This window comes from Poeciliopsis prolifica, unplaced genomic scaffold, assembly GCF_027474105.1.
Source record: "Poeciliopsis prolifica strain line A6 unplaced genomic scaffold, Auburn_PproV2 SCAFFOLD010, whole genome shotgun sequence".
Lineage (NCBI taxonomy): Eukaryota > Metazoa > Chordata > Actinopteri > Cyprinodontiformes > Poeciliidae > Poeciliopsis > Poeciliopsis prolifica.
In genome coordinates, this window is record NW_026562385.1 from 13981260 (window position 1) to 13996500 (window position 15241).

Genomic DNA, 15241 nt, shown 5'->3' on the forward strand with positions numbered 1-15241 from the left:
TATGGGTATTTGATATTTATATTTGTAAATATTATGTTTTATAAAAATACATAACCATTTTATGCCTGAGCATACTCTGGTTTCCAGAGTACTTGAACACCAATTCCCATGTCTTCTTCATTTTATATTTCTATTTTTACTGTCATGTGTTTAACATCATTAGAAAGATTAAAAGCCATACTTTCAGAATCTGTAAAAAAAAAAACAACAGAACCTCCATGAGATTTGTTCTTGGTTTCATCGTGGCTGGCTACATACAGCCTTAGCATCACACGAGCTTCATACATCATGTAGGAGCTTTTACAATTAATATGTATACATATGTATTGAAACACATGATGCGTAAATACCACCTGAAGGAAAATGTGTATTTAAAATTGGCTCAGCTGCTGATGGGTTGGGGGTTTGACAATGTACTGCCTTCAGGGTGAAGAGTCTGCTGTGTATCTGGGCGGATTTTAAATGGCAAACATTGTACTGTGCTTATCTACATGTGTCTGTGGGAGTCTGTCTGTCTGTGTGTGTGTGTGCGTGCATGTGGGTGTGTGTGTATGCGTGTGTGTGTGTGTGTGTGTGTGTGTGTGTGAGGGGCAGGGGGGGTCTCGACCCCCATCAGTCACACTCAGGACTAACTTAGCTGAACCAGAGGGGTTCTCCAGCAACATAAGCTCAAATGGTCTGTTTGTGTGGACGTGTGTGTCTTTGTACCCAGATGTTGTCAAGTAAAGAATGAACAGAAATCAGTTCTAGTTTTTTGCCACCTTTCTCTTATTTGTGGTACCATTGATTTTTTTTTATCCAGTTGGGAATGACCAGTGAACAGTTGCCAGGTTGTGGCCACCACAAGGACGGCGGCTTCTGTGTTGTCACAGGGTGCAGAAGAGATCAAATTTGAGGAGATTGACACCATGGCGAGACACCTGGAATGTGAATGTTGGGGGAGTTCTTGAGCTGTAGCAGACAAAAAAGGTGGCGGTGCCAAGCATGTCAATTTTAATATGTCCACAGCCATCCCTAACACCTCTGAACCTGTGGTAGTCATCTGTCAGGGAGAGAGCAGTTGGACTGTGAATTCATTGAGTGAAGTAAAGAGGCTGTTGCCAACAGCGGTGGCAAACATACACTGTTCAACTCTACATGCAACTTCTCAATAACCTGCCACAGGAGCTCACAGAGTGAATGGCTGTTAGGCTGGATGAATGAGTGGACTGGGGTTAGGAGTTGTGAAGTTAAGCACAGAGTGACCAACCTGGGAGAAGTGGTTCAGTTTAAATCAGAGTTGGCACCTCTGTCCTCAGCCTGGTCATACTGATGCATGTGAGGGATGAGAGGCAGAACCACAGTTACAACATTCACTACAGGAACCCAATGAGGAGAGGTGGGTTTGGAAAACTGAACGTAGTTATAATCGAGGTGTACCTCATACACAACTTCTATCTGCTTTGATGAGAGGTTATCTATTGAAACCAGAGTGTCCTACCCAACTCTCTAGTCTCTTTAATAATATATCATGGTCAACAGTGTCAAATGCTGCACTGAAGTCCAACAGAACCAGTAGTGTGGTTCTTCCATAGTTTCTCCATAAGATCTCCTTAGTGAGGGTCAGAATAAACAGGCAGACATGTGTGGATTGGATGTAATTTAGTCAATTTTAGCATTTTTGGAACTGAAAAAGGTGAACACAGATACATTAATAGGAGGAAGGATGGAGACAGCATTAACTGTGGCTGGTGGATTCTGTTCTTACACAAACCCGGTGATCTGAATGGAGAGCACCATCTTTCAAGTGTCTGCTGCAGACACTTGAAGGTTGTATGTTTCTTCTGCATATGTGCTTTAATGGAAAGAAGTGTGTATATAAGAGGCACTATGGCTCATCAAACCTCCCCTCTTTTGTACATGTCTCCTGATCTGTATCTCAGTAAAGTGAGCACCATGTGAAAAACGTGTGACTGCCTGCATGCATCTTTATACATGGAACTGAGTGATAATTAGTAATTAGTAGTTAGTCACATTGTGTAACAGTAGGGACATTAAAGTTTATCTTTGCTAATACTATTCAGTTATTTAGAAGCCTCAAAATAAATACATTCATTTATTTATATCACAAAATTTTCAACTGAGCCTTTGCTTCATTTAAATTCATGAATCTATGAATATGCAAATTATTTCCAACAATTTTTTTTTACCACCTGCTTCACAGCTTTTGCACAAAGCATTAACCTTAAAACAATTCATGCCACTGAGTCGCATTCAGAAACTCAGACATCTGAAGGGAAAAGTAGAAAGAAAAATCATATTCATACGATTGCCTAAAATACAAAAGTATCAGTTTTTCAACAGCAGATGATTATTTTTAGCTTGTTAGAGAAGCAGTTCACTCCGACCAGAAAACTAACTGCTGATTTAGCTTCATAATGTTTTGAGCTGACTTGATAACTTTTGACTTCTATTGAGAACCAAAATGAGAGCAGGCTGTCGTCATCTGCTATGAAACTGCAACAAACATAAATAATGTTTACTCCTACTATATACCAGTATGATCAGTTCTATAAACTGAAACACTGAAGAAGATTTACTGTTGTTGAATATGTTCAAAAACAAAACTCTTTCATTCTCATTTGTTTTCTTTCTCTCTACATTATTTCTTTGTCTTTGCGCATCAAACTCCACCTTCCTACTTCTCTAATCGTTGGGTCCTGTCTTTGATTGGTGGGTCCAGACCTTTTCTGGGGCCGGATTGGTTATGTGGATCTCTCTGAACAAGCAAAAAACAAAAGACACAGGGAGAGATAGAGATCATGAGTAGCCTCTCTCACTCTCTCTTTCTCTTTCTCTCTCCACCTTTCTTGCTCTACCCTCCCCTCTCACCGCTCACCCTGCCTCCACATATATTTCTATCCAATCATTATTACGGCTATCAATCAGCCCTGACATAAGGTTAAACCCTTATGAAAAGACACCCGCATGAGAGAGAGATACAGAGATAGTTAGAAAGAGAGAGAGGGAGAAAGAGAGAGAGAATGTGATAAAGAAATAGAAAGAGAGAAGCTGCTCATGATCTCTATCTCTCCTGTGTGTTTTGCTTTTTGCCAGTTCAGAGGAAGGCTGAACAAAACACAGGGTGAGCATTTTTCAAACTTACTCCTTGTAACAGCCTAATACACACACACACACTCACACGCACACAGACTCGGGGTACACGAGTAATCAGGTCTTCTTCTCCATGTAGAGCTGACCACCGTGGCACACACACCATGGACAGCTGCTCCCTCGTCCTGTGCCTCGGAGCTCAGCTGGGGGTTGGAGCAGAGTCAATTCCCTTTAGAAGAGGGGCAGCTGGCAGAGGTCTCTGTGTGTGAGTGTGTCTGTTTGTGTCAGGGGACAAGGAGCCACCGGAATCTAGTCTGGCTATGTACCACCTGACACACTCACACACATGCACAAACACAAACACACACAGAAGTAATTGTGACACTAATAGGACACATGGAGCTGATCCACAGTGGGGTTGGGTTTGGTATAATTCAGTATGGAGTGGGTCTGTCTGTGTACATATGCATGAGTGTGTGCATGTGGGTGTGTGAATGCGTGTGTGTGTGTGTGTGTGTGTGTTTGGATTAAGGGGCTCAACGAGACAAAGAGAATATGTTAAAACTATTTGTTTGTTTTATTGTTTATTTGAATGGGGACAAACAAGTACTGAACAGTGAAACATTTATCGCCTCAATGCCCGTTCCAAGATGAGCCTTTAACTACCAAAGTTTCTGTTTTTTATTTTTATTTTTGAAAGAAAAGAGTCCATTACTAACTTCAAATTAAACCAACAGCATATACATTTTATCTTCAAGTCTGAATCAACCAACCAAAAAGTGTTCATATTTAGCTACAAGGATTAAGTGAAAACTCTTATGTGTGTAATTTTAGCTGTTTTTTTTTCTGGGGCCTTGGTCCCTGTTGGACTCAAAATTAAAACAATAGATTATTTTTTTTAATGAAAAATAATCAAGGGTGCTTTTTTAAAGTTGTAAAACTGAAAGAAATTCAGTGTCTTCTTTATCAGTACTGTAATTGTATTAGTGTGTTTTCACTGGGTGTCAGGGCTGCATAGTGTTAGGAAAACATGATATTTATTAATGTTGGAGAATGCGGCAATGATGCTATAATTTAGGATAAATAAAATTAAATGCACATTATTTTGCAAATGGAAGGATAGTTTATGTTCCAATAGACGGGGAAGGAGTGGGAGGGAGCATCTTGGATATTTTGTTAAAACACAGTGAGTTTGGACATGGATGTACTTCAACTGTTTGTAATGTGTGACATATTTAAAGAGCAGGTCATTATCATAACCATAAATAACAGAAGTAGAGCTCATCAGTGGAACAGCTGGTAGAACTGGCAGAACAGCCAGAAGATCCTGGCTGAGACTCCAGACTGGAGTCTTTCTGGATTCTGTTTGTATTTTCTCTCCATGCCTGGTTGAGTTTTCTATGGTCCTCTGACAGCCCAGAAGCATGCATGTTAGGTTAACTGTGTTCTCTAAATTGCCCTTAGGAGAGAGTGTGTGTGCATTTTTGGGCGCTCTGTCCAAGTTGAATCCTGCCTCTTGGCACCAGCATGACTGTGACCTGCATGAAGAAACAGGTATAGACAACAGAAGGATAATCCGAACCTAAGGTAAGGCAATTTTATTTATATAACACATTTTCAGCAATAAGGTGAAGAAAAACCTGAGCTTAGTTTTTCCTTCACATCTTTGCCATGGCTTAGGTAAGAAAAAAATGCAGACTTGTATATTTTTGTAAACTTTTTTTTTTTTTGCTAGATTTCTGTGTGACAGATGCAACATAGTGTGTATTGGTACATGTGTGGGTTTTGTACATGTGTACGTATGATCATCATACCTGAAAATGTTATTCACATGAAGCATATCTTTCTAATGCCTTTGAAAGAGGCAGACACTCAATAATGGGATGACATACAAGGAACAGTTCTTTTCAAATATGTTAATTTTCAAAATACATTAATATGATTTCAATGATAGCTTTACTGAGTAACACTGAATGGATTCAAACTGGATTAGAGTGGAGCAGAACTGTCAGCTGATGACCACTCGACACTGAGTTTGATGTGGGGCACAGAAGATGACAGACGTAGCTGGTAAACCTGGAGCAGAGAGGGTCTAATGGAAACCTCCGACTGAAGACTCATACTACTGACAGTTGATTTGATATTCCATACGGAGTGTAAATGGGCCATGTCCAGGGAACAGACTGCAAATGCAGATTCCCAGAGCTGTGAGCAGAAGGTCATCAGTGCCTGGCAGGATGGCAAACTGGAGACCTGATGATGGACACTGATAGTGATCAAAGTGATTCACATGTAGTAAGATAACTTTGAGAGGTGCCTGATGGATTTTTATGGGACTGATCTTCATAAACCTGCAGATTTATGTTTGAGTTATAAGGTAAATCATATTTATCCCCAGCTCCTCTTTCAGAGTTCATGTGAATGAAGCCTCTGGAAGAAGAGACTGTGTTGACCCTCAGAGGAAGAACATCTAGTCGGTCAGCCCCATCTGCAAGAGCTGCCTGGGCATCGGACTCACAATCAGATAAAAACAGACAATCAACACATAAGGCTTTATTTAAACATTTGAAAAAAAAAAGACAAAAAAAGACTTGTTGATTCCTCCACATGTGAGTCATCTAGTCATGTACATTGTCACCTACATCCTGACTGTATATTTGTACCACACACAGAGACGACATGTCACCAGTTTAATTAGAAGTTAATTGTCAAACTGCAGCCGGTTTTGGAAGCATCCTTTTCTCTCTGTTTCCGCTGCAGAGCGTTTGCTCTGCATCTGGCTGATTCAGTGAAAGCAAGGAGGATTTTTCACTAATTGTCCAAGATGTGCTATGCCTGAAGTAGCTGGGGGTTTGTATCATGTCACCAGAGCCACACCATTCCCATCTTGAAGCGTGATGGTGAAAGCAACACACTGTGGAAACTCTTCTTGGCAGGTCCTGCCTTCTTTTATATTTCTTTTATCTTTCTTGTAAGATAAAATGAATCTTACAAGAAATATTAATTTGATCTTGTATGAGAAAGATAAAATGAAGACAACAAACCATAAAGAAATCCTGGAGGACGAATTGTTTCCATCTGCAAGAAAACTACGGTTTCAGAGAATATTTATTTCCATCCAACTACACAGAAATGCTGTCGACAGTCGAGTCCCATGAAACCTGACAGATGCTGAACAGTTTAGCAGTAACATTGCAGTCAGTGCAGTGATGTGCCAGTCAAACAACTGTCCAGTACTGACTTAAAGGGTGAACATTATGCAAACACTTATTTTATGTTAATTATTTTAATTTGTAAATATCAGTTTTCACTTTGACATTTGCATTTTGTTTTTCATTTTCAGTACTTGTTATATATACTATAGTGTTCTTAAACGTGTGTGAGTAAGAATGTAGTCATTAGTTGTCTCTTGGTCCTTTTCTTTATTTTTTATTTTTTTGAATTTCCAAAAATCTGCATATAATCTGCAACAAAATTATAAATACTTGACACTTCTCTTTCTTCTTTCTTAGAGTTTTTAACCAGATGTCTGTATTTGCAGGACAATTACATATTACGCATCTGAAGTGTTCACAACACCCTGAGAATGGAGCAGATAGATTTTGAAAACATCTTTTTATGCTATTTTCAAAACCAAGAAGCCTAGAGCTGAAAATACTGGGAAACAAGATGGAGATGTTTTTCAATATCCCACTCCTCCCCCATCACACACACACAATGTCTTTCTCCTGTCACAAGGGTTACCCTTTCTGCAGGCTAGCCCCAATCCTAACCTAAAGTCAATTCTCACCTTAGTCCTAAACCTGACCCATAACCCCAAAACAGAATTCTGCTTTTGGGGCCCAGGTCTCCATCCCCTTCAGCAGCAGTCGGTCCTCACTATGTGCTGGGAAATGGTACTTGCGATGTATCAAATACAAGACCTCACACACAAATGCAGAAATTATCATACATACACATTTACACTAAGTGTCAACAGAAATAGCAGTGACATTGATGGATTGGTGTGGAGCCTATGTCAGTCAGTGGAATGACCCCAGAGCCAATCAAAGACAAGCTGGGTGACCTTTGGACCAATCACAGCACTTCCAGGTCAAATGTGACTGGAGGGTGAGTCAAGAGACAATCTGTCCATCTGGGAATGAATAGAAGGAGGAGACAATAGAGAGGGAGAAACTGAGGAATAGAAAAAAGCTCCCCCTGCTACAGATCAGTAAAAAAGGATTTGTCAAGTTTACTTGTTTTTCACAATAATATACTTTTTTACACATTATTTGGGCACAGAAAGAGACAACAGAGCATGCAGAAACAGGTGAATGCCTCCAGTAAACAAAATCTTAAAATTTTGAGTTCAGCTGCTTTGATTATTCATCTTAGATAGCATATGTTTAGTCAAGAGTAGAAAGGTTGAAATTTTCAAGCCTCAATCCGCAGCTGCATTTCAGAATTTAATTAAGCTTTCGTTTTGAAGTTTGCTAAAAGTGAGCTGACATAACTGGTATTTTGTTAGCTCATCTCGGTGTCATTTAGCGGCGATCTGTTTAAGGGTGAAGGATAGATTTATGCTATTTTTTATTCACAAACTTTGCCTGTTGCATAAAAGCATTTCCCCTCAAGGCCTGCGCTGAGTCTTTGCGGACTGGAAGTGACCATCAGATCAGTTCACACAGTTCAGCTTTGTGACTACTCTGTCTTTTAATTTACTTCATATGTAGGGACATTAAGTGAAAACTCAAACTACAACTCCAATCAATCAATTACAGGGATTTTTTTTTTTATCATATTTTTATTGACAGGAGCATGAGGTTCTGTCAATAAATGCATACACAATGCATACACAAATTTTTTCTATAAGAATTTGTGTATATATATTTATATATATCTATATATATACACATATATAGATATATATATCTATATATATACACATATATAGATATATATAAATATATATACATCGCAATTAAAATTGATTTATTGTCAGTCAACTTAAATGTAAAACTAAGAATTTCCTCCAATAAAACTTGTGTGTGAGCTTGTGTGTAGGAAGAAAAATGAATTTCACTGCCTCAGCCATGTGTAAGAGATTACAACCAATCACAGGGGTTAAACCACAAACCTGCACAGAGAGTGGGCAGGCAAATCAAGGCATGTGTGCTGCAGCAGAGACACAGTGATGGATAGATGCCGAAGCTACTTTCCTGCCTGGTGTTCCGTACCAGCCAAAAGGAAATCACACAGTCACACAAACACGCACACTTCTGTTTATTTACAGCCAATGTCAAGAGTCTGAGATCGATTATAAATGAACACAAGGTAATCATTACCCTAAACATAATGTGTGAATGTGTGTGTGTGTGTGTACCTTGATATTATACTAAAGAGTTCAGAACTCAGTCTCCAACTGTTTCCAATTAGTTTTAGTATGGTCCTGATATAGGCAAGTACCACATACACTGGACACACACACACGCACGCACGCACGCACGCACGCACGCACGCACGCACACTGAATGTTAAAATAGTTTAATAGCATCATCATTATAAAGACCAACTTATGTTATCATGATCCAAGTCAGCAAACCCCTGACGTGCCTCTCTTAATTAGTTTAACCACCTTTTGATTCAGTATCTCCATTTGACTTTCTTCCCACCTCTGGACTGGGACAATATTTGCCCATGCTGTCTTTCAAAAGTTCTCTTTAAAAACCCAGGAAATCTGCACCAATGATCAATTTTTGTGTGTATTTTTGAGGAGCCAATTTCTCCAAAATATTTGTTAATTTCTTTATTGGTCATTGTCCTGTCCAGTTAATGCTGGATGTGCTCTTTCGCCACAATTGATAAAAATATTTGGACCTTGTGGTTTGACCATGGAATTATGGATTTGCAGCTCATCATCTTGCCAATTAATGTAGATAATGACGGTTGAAATGTTGTTGACATAAATCCAGTCAAAAAATGCAGTGTGCTTCCAATCATATCGGTTGTAGACAATACACGACCTGGTCTGACTTGTTCTAGTCCTGAGGTGGTCATGAAAAAACAGGAGGAACCACGAAGGATCTGCAAGTGGAGCATATTGCTGGGGCTGAATAAGTCAAAGCCACCCAAAGAGAAAGGTTTGAGTATATTTGGAACTGCTTTGGGCAACTGGTGTTATAATTTAAGTTTGAGTTTGGTACAGATTGAGTTCATAATTGATCATCACAGCATTTTGTCTGGGACATTAAGACGGGAACAAAGCAATGAACTTCTCTCCCTGGTTGTGGGTTGGATCCACTCGAAATAAAATCATTATCTTTATCAGCCAGATGTGAACTGAAGTCCCCCAATGGCACATCACTGTTCCCAAATGGCACCACTTCTTTGACAGGATTCAGAAACTCCAAGAATGTCGAGCATTCAGAACTGATTTTCAGTGCAGAGTGGCAGTCGAGGCAGCAGTTTTGTTTTGGTTGTTTTTGTTAGGGGAGTAGACATATACATTTGTTATTCTGCCAAGTCAGCACTCCTCTCCCGGGACACATCAGAATCTACCAAGAAGCTTTGTAGCGCACACACATCCAACCCAACTGCTACTAAATGTTAGTCAAATCATTCACTTAACCAACTAAAGAGGTTCGCCACCTCCCCTTTGTCCTGGATTGCCTTTGGTCTTCTCAGACAAGCAGAACGGACAACTACTCAGATGCCTTTATGTGTGTTTGTATGTGTGTGTGTGGCTATGCCTTTTGAAAGCCATTTGGAAAATCACTATGAAAAACTGGCTAGAAGTGTTTGTTTGACACATTTTGATTGAAGCAGAACAAGGCGCCATCACTCCCTAAATTATGCATAACATCATCTACATCTTACCTAAAAAGCTCCTTTCCACTTAAATTTAAATTGTTGAATTAATTTCAAATTAAACATTGCAGAAGGCCAAAATGTGGTTGTGTTTTCTGTGACTGTTTCATCTCTGCTGTCTAGTATAAACTCAGAGGATTTATTATTTTTTTTGCATTCATGTTTATGTAACTTCTGATTAGATTTATTTATAAAGTCTTTAATTATAAGTGAAGATGTATTTTAGTACAGGTTTCCTCAAACCTGCAGTGTCAAAAGTTTAACATTTTTTATTAAATCAGCAATAAGGGTTAGAGTTAGGCATTCATTGGTTTCCGGAAAAAATTACAGTCACATTCTGCTATATGCATCCATCATCATCCATACATTCGTCATCTGTCCATCCATCCATCCATCCATCCATCCATCCATCCAAAGGTGGAATAGAGCCTGCAGCATCATAAGGCAATACACACATGCAGAACAAGCAACCATGCACACCCACCTAAGGGCAATAATAGCCAGATAAATGTATTATTACTGGTCTGAGGTGTGTCAGGCTTTTGGCACCACCTTGTGGGCCAAATTTGTTAACCATAGAAAATATAGCCTTACAATACATGCAATGTAAATAAATTATTTTTCAAAGAACAATACATTTTCAACATCCATCCATCCATCCATCCATCCATCCATCCATCCATCCATCCATCCATCCATCCATCCATCCATCCATCCATCCATCCATCCATCCATCCATCCATCCATCCATCCATCCATCCATCCATCCATCCATTTTCTTCAGCTTTATCTGGGGTCGGGTTTTCAACAAAGACGGAATAATATTAATTTGAGTAGGTCATACGAGCCACGCTAAATGTTCAAATTTGATTATTTAGGAACCCTTTGCAACACTTGAGTCAGAGGAGTGAAACAGGACTTTAAAATGCAACCAAGTGCATGTCTTAAGTCGAAGACAAGAAGAAAAGAAGAAACATTAAACATTTATAGGAAGATAAATAAGTTAACCAAGAATACTCTTATTGTTTTCAACTTCTCCAGCCTCTCTGCATCCAGCCTCTTTTCTATTTATCACCGGCCTGTCTCTGCTTGTTTACCCTCACACTGGGATAAATGGCTTCTCTGCTGCTAATTGCTTCTGTATGCTTTTCTGTTGGCTGGTTTTGTGTTTTTCCAATCAGAGAGCTGAGATCCTGCATGGAACCAGTTTGTTTTTTCAACTGTAGAGGCATAATTTATAAAACGTGTGTGTGTTAGCATTTCTTCATAATCTTGTAAGGTCCATTTGTCCAACAAATACTACGTTGTGAAGACCCACAGCTGATCAGTCATGTACTGTTAATGGTCAGGTTAGGCTGTGGAAATTAATTAAAATTGAAGAAAACATTTTTGTGTGTTAAACACACACAAACACAAATTTTCTCCATGACTGTTTGTTAGAAGCATTATGTAAGATAGGGTATAATTACATTTAAATTAAACAAAGTGAAACAGAAAGTAGATTGTGTCTTTCTTTATATAACACAAACACTGGTGCCATGTTGAATACAATAGATTGAGTATAAAGCTGAGGATCCCAAGAATTATGTTATACATCTATTATGTCTATAATAGATGTATAAATACCTGAGCCTCTGTTGTTTGCTTTGGAACAAAGATGAACTTCAGCCAGATGTTGGCATGAGCAGCTCCTCGCTTTGCTTCAACCAAGGCCTGCATTATGTTCCTTCAGTCAGTGTTTGTTTAGAAAGGAGCCACACAGTCCAGCCCTATAGAGGCATTCACAGCAGCCTTCATTGCTGTGAATGAAGACTGATTGGAGCTTGGGTCTGGGTGGAGCTCCCTGATGGAGCTCAGTGGGTTTAGTTTCTACAGTCAGGGTTCTGGATGTGTGTGGTGCTTGACTGTGACTGCCAGTCTGAAAGGCTGGCGAGAATCCAGCCTTACAGACAGACACAAGTTCTGTTGTCCCATCATGAAACATTTTTACTGCTTCCATAAATTCTTGATTTTCCTGCTGACATTAAAAGGTTTCACTGAGTGTCTTAATGTTGTTTCCTTTCTCTTCTCTTCTCTTCTCTTCTCTTCTCTTCTCTTCTCTTCTCTTCTCTTCTCTTCTCTTCTCTTCTCTTCTCTTCTCTTCTCTTCTCTTCTCTTCTCTTCTCTTCTCTTCTCTTCTCTTCTCTTCTCTTCTCTTCTCTTCTCTTCTCTTCTCTTTTCTTTATTTGATTGTTGTCAGACAGGAAAAAGGGTTGTTAGAGAGAGAAAAGACGTGCAGCAAATGTCATCGGACTCAAGCCCACGCTGAGGACTAAGCACTCTAACCCTTCTCCACTCCAGAACCCTGTACCTGAACGTTTTTGAAGTTTTTAATGTAAAATATTTTAGGCTGAGCTGAACTTTTAATAATCTTGCCACAAAGTAGAGCATCAGGTATTAATTAGAAAAAAACATATCAGTTCTCCTTCTATCAAAAGACAAGAGAATATATTTTTTAAATTTTTTAAAGGTTTTCTTTAAAAAGATTCTGATTCCAGTCAAGAAATAATCCTACTGAAAATTTAGTAAAGTTCATATCATTCTTGGGGGTTATGGAAGATTCCAGAACTACCATATCCCCTTCCTCCAGGGTGAAGGGGATATGTGGGGTTCTGGAAGGTTAGGTTCTGGGGGGTTCTGGAAGGTTAGGTTCTGGGGGGTTCTGGAAGGTTAGGTTCTGGGGGATTCTGGAAGGTTAGGTTCTGGGGGGTTCTGGAAGGTTAGTTTCTGGGGGATTCTGGAAGGTTAGGTTCTGGGGGGCTTTGGAGGCTTCTGGAGGCTGCAGCTGTCTCCTGCTGTTGGCAGTGATTCAGGTGCCGTCACTGGACTCCTCGTTTTGTCAGGGACTTGGCACATTGAAGATGCTAATTAATTTTTACAGCCAGGATTCCAGCTGGAGCCCGCTGTACAAGAATAATATAATTACATTTCCACATGAAATTAAAGGTGAGACGTTGCAGGCAGATCGTTTGGCTGAGCAAAGAGGAGCTTAATGAAAAGCTGAAACGTCTCTGTGAGGTTACAATATTGCTTTTGGAAAGAAGTTTACATTACAGCAGTGAAGGCAGGACAATCATTCAAAACAGAGTTTACAAAGCATTTAATCAGCCTTGACACAGTGTTTGCATTGTTAAATAATGTCTGATGTTATCCTGGGTTGGTTTGGCAGAAAGTTCTGCCTGAACGAGGGCAGCAAATTGAGAGTTAGGAGGTTACTTCAATGAAGGGGAGAATACAGCAGTAATAGTCTCTATATAACTGAATCAGATGTTTCATGTTACGAAAAAGATACAAATATGTCTGAACCTGATCCTCTGCACAGTTTTAGTTTATAAAAAGCAAACAACAACCAAAAAACAGAATGGAACATGGCTAAATGTATACTTTGAAGGACAACCCATGATGATGATGATGAGAGAGAGAGAGACAGAGGAAGAGAGAGAGGAAGAGAGAGAGAGAGAGAGGAAGAGAGAGAGAGAAAGAGAAAGAGAGAGAGGAAGAGAGAGAGAGAGGAAGAGAGAGAGAGAGAGAGAGGAAGAGAGAGAGAGAGAGAAGAGAGAGCGAGAGGAAGAGAGAGAGAGAGAGAGGAAGAGAGAGAGAAAAAAGAAGAAGAGAGAGAGAGAGAGAGAGAGAGAGAGAAGAGAGAGAGAGGAGAGAGGAGAGAGAGAGAGAGAAGAAGAGAGAGAGAGGAAGAGAGAGAGAGTCGGCTCCACCCAGTCGCTTCTGTTTCCTCTCTCTCCTGTGTGTTAAATGTCTCTTTATCTATTTTCATCCCTCCTACTTGTTCTGACTCAGTATTCTGTATGAACACACACTGACCGGCCCACAGCTGATGACATCACGGTGAAATGAACCAATTACGAGCACCACCATCCATCACTGTCACCACACTAGCCAATCAGCTGCTGCATTAGAATTGAGCCAGCGGCCAATGGAACTGAGGCTGACTGCAGCACATGTAACAGCAGGGGGCGTGGTTGGGACTGTTTGATGAAACCAGAGGACATCCTGAACAACAGCATGAAGTGGATGATGGTTGACTGGGAGCTGCTGTGTTCCTCCATCTTGTTTCTCTATATTTAATACAGCATTATGTATGTTCAGGCATATTGTGCCATTTCACAGCATTATCAAGTAACTATGTTTACTTCAGCGGTTATAAAAACACTATATATATATCAAATATGATTTCAAACAAAATTCACTTTGTAATTTAATGCCTTGAAAATGTACCTCTGTTTCTTTAAAAACTCCTGCTCTTTCTGAAGCTCTGCATTCAGAAAATTCAAAATCAAAAGGACTTTATTGATCCCAAGAGGAAATTAAATATTGTGGGAACTCATAGTAGTTCAAAATTGTTCACAGAGTTATTGTAGATAGAGATGGCTGTTGACAGGAAAGAGGAGCTGAGTCTCAAAGGCGGTGCTAAGTCCACCCAGGCATTTTGAACAGCTGAATGGTTGCCATGGAGATTAATGGATTTCTCAAACATGCATGAATCAAGACAACCTTCCAGGTTTGTTTTTTATAAGAGAACAACATGAAATGACAGCTGGACAGGAAGAAGAGCAGCTGGACCCAGATTTGGTGAAAACTGGGTGATGAAGATGATGGGAATGATGAACATCTTACCATGGAGTCAACAAAGTATCTACACTTCTTCAACCTTCAGCCTCATTCATTAGCAGCTCTTAGTAGTGTAGCAGAAGCATTGACGATTCTTAAACTGGCTATTTTATGGTCATGATACACAGATCCTGAAAAGAATCTCATATTGTGTGGCTAAGAATTTATGCTATAATTTAGCTGGGCTCAGCCTTACAGGTTGCCATCTTGGAGGAATTCAGCAGAGAGCTTCCAGACACTTCCTTTAGAGAGGTAACAGGTAACAGATATCACTGTGGACCCAGAACATATTGAAATGTTTGGGTTTCTTATTTGAACCTGTTGCCTCTGAAACCTTACCTTGGAAAAAAGATGGACGGATGGACGAATGGAAATGCATTGTAAGAGTGAAGAAGAAAATGTTTACTCTAAAAAATGGTGATTGTTGTGTTTTAACATGTTGTCATTTACATTTTCGTTAGCAAAATAATTGAGTTTAGATGTTGATCTATGGCAAGAAGGCCTTTGCTACCAAGGAAATGTGACTATTTCAAACTATTTTAGTTACTTTACCGGTTTATCTGTCCAAGAGAAACCGATATTAATCATGAATAATTGATTAGTTAACTGGGATTAAGCACCTTTTTTTGGGATA